Genomic DNA, 8,195 nt, shown 5'->3' on the forward strand with positions numbered 1-8,195 from the left:
GTGGAAATCAAAAAAGAATAGGGAAGGCCAATATAAAAGTGGGGGATTATTTCAGATCTAGGAATGGATTCAAGGAACGTCGTAGGGGTCACCGTTGCCGCTCTCCGTCTCCACTATTGGTCGTCGGTTTCCGTCTATTGTTGCTTTCCACTCTCTGTCGTTGTCTCTCAGATTTGGGAATAGGAATATAAGAGAGAAATGTGAAAAGGCCCAAAGAAAAAAGGTGCCAAAACGTAGGGATTGCTGCAGGAAAACCCTGCAGAGGATCTGGACTCCCTCAAGGATGGAATTGCGAGAGCTCATGCAAAGCATATGTAATGAATGACTCATTATTGTTGTTCCTCACTTTTAATTATGTGATGCTCTACCATTTACCGTAAAAAATGATTGGGTTTACCACATCCCCGTTTGGTCATGAGTGATTATTCAGTATTCTCGGAGTATGGACACGTGGTGTTCCATAAGATTTTGATTGGTAAAGAGAAATATGGACCCATGATTTATGCTGGGGATGGGGGAACAACATGGGGGCTAAATAGTTGGTGATTGGCTTGGAGTATGATCGCATGGTGTTCCGAGATTATTAAATAATTTTCATTTGTCCATGGCTTGGTTCAGGAAGAATTAAAAAATTCAAAAAAAGTTATTAAAAAATTTTAAAAAGTTAAAAAATTATAAAAAAGAGTTTTTTTTTTAAAAAAAAGAATTCTCTATTTTTTAAAATAGTTTCATAAAAAATTACCGAAAAATCATTCTTAGCATACTAAATTTTTTATATATCATATTTGAACCAAAAAATCAAAAACATACTGGCTTTGTTTGGTATGTGAGTTGGGGGCTAAATTAGCCAATAAAGACAAAACATGTTAGTTTAATTAATAAGACAAAATGTCACATCTAAATTATAATCATTTCATTTTTTCTCTTACAACCATCAAATCAACTACAAAAAAAAGCCAATCATTATCCTGAACACAATTTTTTTGGCTAAGCTAAAATAGTAAAAAAGTCCGACTAAAAAAGTTTATCTCAAACGAAGGCTAAAATAATCTATTCCCAAACCAACCCTCAATTTAAAAACAGAATTGTTAAATACCCTATGTTTCTTCTTAGGACCACCGACTTCTTTGAACTCCCACCACCAAAATTGCTCAATTTCTTATTTTTCTATGGACCCCTTTCATAATCCCAAATATACCCTTTAAACTCTCATCCCAACACTTTTCAACTGGCGATCTCTCCCCACTTCCGACAACCCACCCACAACCCTTCTCTTTTACTGGAGACCCTCCTTCAGCCCTCCTCCCTCACCGATGACTTTTCTTTTCCCATGGCCTACTTCCTAGCTTCATCTTCATTCTCCTTCTTCCATCAGCGATCTTCCACATCGTTTCTTTCACCCAAATCTCCCATTCCACTAATCTCAATCATTTGTTATCACTGTCACCCATACAACTACCCTGGAGCCCTCTCCCATATGCTCGTGTTTGATTTTTCTTTATTTGAAATCGTCTCGCTTGGTTTGAAAAACTAGTACCAAACAAATGGTGGAAGTTCGGATGTAAACCACCAAACAAATGGTAATAGTTCAATTATAGACCACCGAACAAATAGTGATGGTTCGGCCCTGAACTACCGAATGAAATCTGGGGAGATCATAAGCAACACTACAGTTGTGACAAACATGCAAAGATGGTAGATTTGGCACCATCACTAATCTTCTATAATTGCAATTGTGATTTGGCGAGAAATTAATAGATAGAGATAGAGATAGAGAGTCTAAAAGTGGTGTGAGTGGTGGCGTTGCCAGTGGTTGGTGAGTAAAGGTGGATGTGTTAATGGCTAGAGGTGATGTCGATGATGGTAGTAAAGGTTGCCGGCCAAAATGGGGGGTGGCGACTAGTGTTGGGGTGATAGAGATAGTTGGTGGATTAGGGTTAGGGTTTGAAAAATTAGGGTTAAAAAGTTAAGGATGATGATAAAAATAGAATTTTATGTTTGGACAAAATTAGAACTGAAAAAATTAAAAGATATGTGGGATCCTAAGAAAAAAGATAAGGATAAATAGCACTACTCTTTAAAAATAAGTTAATGATTAAATCATTATTTATGATTTTATAAAATTTAAAATTAAATTAAATCACAAAAAAAAAATTTAGAACTGAACCAAATTGAACTATTAAAATGTTGTTCAATTTGGTTCGGAACTACGATTTTTATGAATGTTGTCATCATTCATAATATGGTTACAAAATATTATTTACAGCTTAAAAATTGTTTAAAATGATTGTTTAAGATATTTGAATGTTTACAATAGGTAACAAATTATGAATATATATATATATATTAAAGGATCCAGTTCGGTCCCTAATGGATCCATAACTAACTATAACATCACGGGCCAAACATAAAGTGTGATTCACTTATTTTAAGAATTAAGATTGAATCATATATTGAAAAAAATCAAACGAAAACGGTGTGATTTGATCAAGATTGGATTGATTTGTAATTTTGTAAAATTATTTTGCTCCTTTCGTCGTTAGAGGAGATCAGGTGTTTGATCTCCGCAAGTAATTATTCAGTCTTCTAAAATGTGTTGTTGGCTTGTTTTGGTGCACAATAAAGCCTGTCTCAATTATCTGAGTTGTTCACATTATGGAGCCTTTTGTGCAAATTATTTATGCAGCAAATTAAATTAATACTATAATCATATGCTTAAATCACATTTATTTTTTAAACAAAATGATCCACGATTAAAATAATATTTATACCTACATATATCTGATCAATTTAATTTTTTAATATAAATAATCTGCCCAAATGTTCACATCTCGGATTATCGACATGGGCGTCGGGCTAAGCCCAATATAAGCCAACACCCTGCGCAATTCTTTTAAATATAACTTGAAAAATATTATTAAATCGACACGCAACCACGTAATGTTCCAGGTACATGAGTTGTATCAGGTCATGTATAATCTGCAATGATTTGGCTGTGGTAGTTCAACTATCTAAATTTGAATTAAAAAATAAAATTAAATTGTTTTAGAGTGTATGATTTAAAATAAAATAATAATTAAAAAACAAAATATTTAATTGTTAACAAAACGAACAACAAACAATAAAACGAACAAAACATGGGCTAGCTCAAGGCCTGGCTCAGTCTCTACATGATAACTAATCAATCCTGGCCCAGAATAGAAGCCCATCCAAAAGAAAAACATCAATCAACATAAGCCCACCAATACAACCCATAAACATTTTACAATAAAAAGGCCCATATCCAACTCAATTTTGAAGTGGGCATGCCTCCAATCCAAGGAAACACCAAACATACAGTTAAGATCAAATATATTATTATCATTATTATAAACCAAACGAAATTCACTATAATTATGTTAAAATTATGAGTTGGTTTGTATTTTTTTTTTTTAATTTCAATGGAGGGTAATGTGATATATCCTAATTCTTAATTATAAAGGAAACTATCTGTTTGGTAAACTTTTAAAAATTATTTTTAAGTTTTTATTTTTTATTTTTAACTTTAACGGAAATTTTCATATTTTAATCATTTTTTAATAAAAAAAAATAGACATCTAATCTACATGTACTTAAAAAGAAAAAAAAATTATGATTTTTTAATTTATTAAAAGAAAAAAAAAGAAATAAGTCCGTATTAATTTTGTCAATTTTAGTTAATTTTTAAAAAATATTTGCACAAATATTTTTATTTTTTAAGTGTATTTAAAATTTCAAATATATTAAAATATGAATTTTTTTTTTACTAAAAACTAAAAATATGAAAAATAAAAAATTTAAAAATTGTATTTAAGGCCTCGTTTGGTATCCAACTAAAAGTCATTTTTTTCAAACTTTTTTCACTGTCATCTTTTTTTTTCCATCTGTCAAGAATTTATATATTTTTTCAGAAAATTAAAAAACAATTCACTCAAAATTTAAAATAAATCACCCTGTTAGGTTTTCAATTTTCAAAAATAATTTTTTGAATTTTCAATTCTTATCTTTATATTTTTAAAATATTTTAATTATTATTTTTTAATTTTTAGATTCACTTAATTAATATTCTTTTTTTTTTAGAAAGCAATGAATCTTAATATAATTAAAAAGTAAAAAATTTGTATACAAATTTTTAAAAAATTTATTGAATACAACAAAATATGAAAATATATTGAATTTTCATTTTTTTTGGGTATTCTTTGAATTTTTTTTCAAAAAAAAATCACAAATATTATAAAAAAAATTCTATAAAATATTAAAAAATTCACTAAAAATAAAAATAAAAACAAAAAAAAAAATTAATTTTCTAAAAAGTGGTTTCAATTTCTAAAACCAAACATGATGAATAACTTTTTATACTTTATCTGTCTCAAAATATTAGTCCTTTATTTTATTTTTTATTGTTCAAAAATATTAGTCTATTTTCAAAAATCATGACTGACGTCTATAAGCCCATAAAGGCCATGAATCACTATGAACAACCCAAGCCCATCATTTGGAGCCCAATACATAACCCAGCTGGTGAAGTCCAGAACAGCTGGAATCCAACATGGCGTAAAGAGCCAATGACATTCAGACACATGGCAGGTGAAAGACGAGCCACATTAGCAGACAAAGATCTGCAAAGTTATTGCCACTGCACATCACCATTAATGCAGCCCATCACAGCATTTATTACAACAACACCTCTCCGTCGGAACAGGACCCCCTTACGCTAAACAAGATAAGCTACAGCATAGACTTTCGGCGAGGAGGGCAGGTCGGAAGGGACAGCGAAATGATTACCAAAGGATATAAGCAAACGTTGAAGACAAGAAGAAGGTTAAGCTTGTTATCTCTAATCTCTCTCTACACCCTACTTCTCCTTCTAACTTGCTCGTCGGAGGGTTCACTGGGGGACTACCCCTTTCCCCGTTGGACTCATTTGTAGGTTATCCGGTGGGCTTGATCATTTGGACGTGGGCCTGAGGAGCTTGGACCTGTCCGATCTATTCACTGGAACAAACTATATCATCAATTGGCGCTGTCTGTGGGAAAGACTTTGCTCCGCGCGCCAGTTGTGCTCATTGTCGCTGGAGACCCTATCCCAACAACCTTTTCCTCTTACCCATCAAAGCGTATGGTCACTAGATCCATGGCTTCTCACAATAATGATGTCGACCATCAGGCCGACTCCCCCAATCCAAACAACCCACCGCAGTATTTTATCGAGCTTACCAACAGCATTAACCGCATGGCCGAGCAAAACCAGGCCCTAATAAATGCTTTACTCCAAAGAAACCTTCCGATGCCTTCTCCACCACCTCCAGATATTTCACCCAACCAAGAAAGAGCCCCGAGCCATACTGTTCTGCAACCCTATCCACCCAACTTGGAAGGTTTGCAACCTCCTCCCCCACATATAAATCTATCACCTCCACCCCCACACCCACACCCGTCGGTCGTGGCACCAGCCCCTGAGGGGGAAGCTAGCTGCGTCCAACCCCAATTGACTGACCATGGTAACAACATTCCCCTTTGGGACGCTGAACTCCGAGCAATGAAGCTCCAACTCCAAGGGGTCATGCAGAACATTCCGCATAAACCCTCTACCACGGCAAACTCACCATTTGTTGCCTCCATCCGGGACAAACCTCTGCCCGCCAAGTTCAAGATGCCCACTATTGACTCTTTTGACGGTACGACAGACCCAGTCGACCATCTGGAGACCTACCAAACCCTTATGATCCTCCATGCCTTCCCTGACAAGATCATGTGTCGGGTTTTCCCCGTGACACTGAAGGGGTCAGCTCGACTGTGGTTCAGCCAGTTACCAGCAGACTCTGTCTCTACTTTCCAGCACCTCAGCGACTCCTTCCTTAGCCATTTCATTGGAGCCCAGCACCAACGCCGCCCGGCAACCCAACTCTTCAACATCCGTCAAACCGAGGGGGAGTCGCTGCGCAGTTTCGTTACCCGCTTCAACACCAAAGCCCTACAAGTAGCGGAAAACGATGACAAGGTCATCCTCACGGCTTTCATGGCCGGGCTACGATCGTTCGATTTCCTCTTCTCCCTCTCCAAAACCCCCCGACCTCCATGGCAGCCCTACTCTCCAAAGCCCAGAAATACATGAATGCTGAATATTCACTAGTCGCTCGGCAGGATCCAATAGCTAAAAACCCGACCCCCAGAGAAAAGAGAAAAGACTCAGAACCTAGAAACACCCAATATAATAGCCAAACACCCCACTATACAGACCGACCTCCCCGCGCTAACCGGTCGGCACCAGCCCAACCTCCCGGTCGGTTCGAGCGGTACACCCCCCTTAATTCTCCCATGGAACAAGTCCTCAACCAAATCCAACGGGACTACCCCTCAAATGGCCCCTACCTTCACGGACCCCTTCCAATAGGAAAGACCAGCCCAAATATTATCGTTTCCACCAGGACCATGGCCATAACACTGATGGCTGCATCAACCTCAAGGATCAGGTCGAGACCCTAATACGTCAAGAGCGTCTCAGCCAGTTCACGGACACCCGCCCTCAGCAGAGGCAAAGAACCGAGCCCCTCATAAACAACCGCCGGCGCACCTCACCCCGGCAGCCAGCCCAACCTAACCAAGGCCATGATTGCCCTCCACAACAGCCTCGGCCGCCAAGTAATCCCCCTCCGCCAGTTGGTGAAATCTGAGTCATTTCAGGTGGCCTTGCTTGTGGGTGACCATCTCGCTCGGCTCAGAAGGCAGAACTCAGAAAGATAAGGCAAGGCTCAGACAAAGCAGTTGCCACGGTAGATCGACCCTCCAAACAGCCCAAGCAGTGGACAGAGCCCATCACCTTCACGGACGCCGACTGTGCAGGCATCCGTTATCCTCATGATAACCCTCTTGTCATTTCTGCCCTCCTCTCCAACTATAAGGTCAGATGGGTTCTCATCGACAACGGCAGTTCTTCAGACATCATATTCTTCAACTGCTTCTGCCAGCTCAAGATTGGGGAAAAAAGTCTGTCCCCCCCTCCAAACCCCTTTAGTCGGTTTCACTGGCGACCGGGTGACCTCCATCGGCTCCATCGATCGCCCCATCACTATCAGCGAATACCCACGGTAGACTACCAAGTTGCTCACTTTCCTTGTGGTCGACTGTCCCTCTGCCTACAACATCATCCTTGGTCGCACCGCCCTCAACGCTTTCCAAGCTATCACTTCAACCTACCACCTCGCCATAAAGTTCCCTACCGACCTGGGCGTCGGGACAGTAAGGGGAGAGCAGACCGTAGTTAGGGAATGTTATGTCGCCTCACTCAAGGAAGTCAAGCTGAAGGAGGCCATGATCATTGAAGGACTTGACGTCCGAGATGAGGATGAGCTGGTCAGAGGAGAACCGGTGGAGGAGCTCGTTGAAATTCCCATCGATCCCACCAACGCAATGAAAACTGCCAAGATCGGCAACCAACTATCCCCCCAAGCTAAGGCCGACCTTACTGCCCTTCTGACCGAGCACAATGATGTATTTTCCTGGACTCATTCAGACATGCCAGGCATTGACCCCTCTTTCATAACTCACCGCCTCAGCATTAAACCTCATTTCCGACCTTATCACCAGAAGCAGCGCATCTTTCATCCGGAGCGCAATACTCTTATAGCCGCAGAGATTGACAAGCTCCTTGAGGCCCAATTCATCAAAAACGTGGACTACCCTAAATGGTTGTCAAACGTGGTCCTAGTCCGCAAGAACAATGGCAAATGGCGACTTTGTGTCGATTACTCTGACCTGAACCGAGCTTGCCCCAAAGACAGCTATCCTCTTCCCCGCATAGATCTGCTGGTCGACGCCACGGCCGGTCATCAAATGCTCAGCTTCATGGATGCTTTCTCTGGTTACAACCAAATCCTGATGCACCCGTCCGATCGGGAACATACATCCTTCATTACTGACCGAGGTACCTACCACTACCGTGTGATGCCATTCGGATTGAAGAACGCTGGGGCCACCTACCAACGGTTGGTCAATGCCGTTTTCCATCACTAGATAGGTCGGAATATGGAAGTATATGTCGACAACATGCTAGTCAAGAGCAAACTCTCCACTGATCATCTGACCGGCCTGCGAGAGACCTTCTGTAACACCCCGTATTTTGAGGTATTAATATTTAATGAGTAATATTGATGGTTTATTGTGATAGTTTAGTGGTG

This window comes from Camellia sinensis, chromosome 15, assembly GCF_055761805.1.
Source record: "Camellia sinensis isolate YWXY chromosome 15, ASM5576180v1, whole genome shotgun sequence".
NCBI classification, from domain to species: domain Eukaryota; kingdom Viridiplantae; phylum Streptophyta; class Magnoliopsida; order Ericales; family Theaceae; genus Camellia; species Camellia sinensis.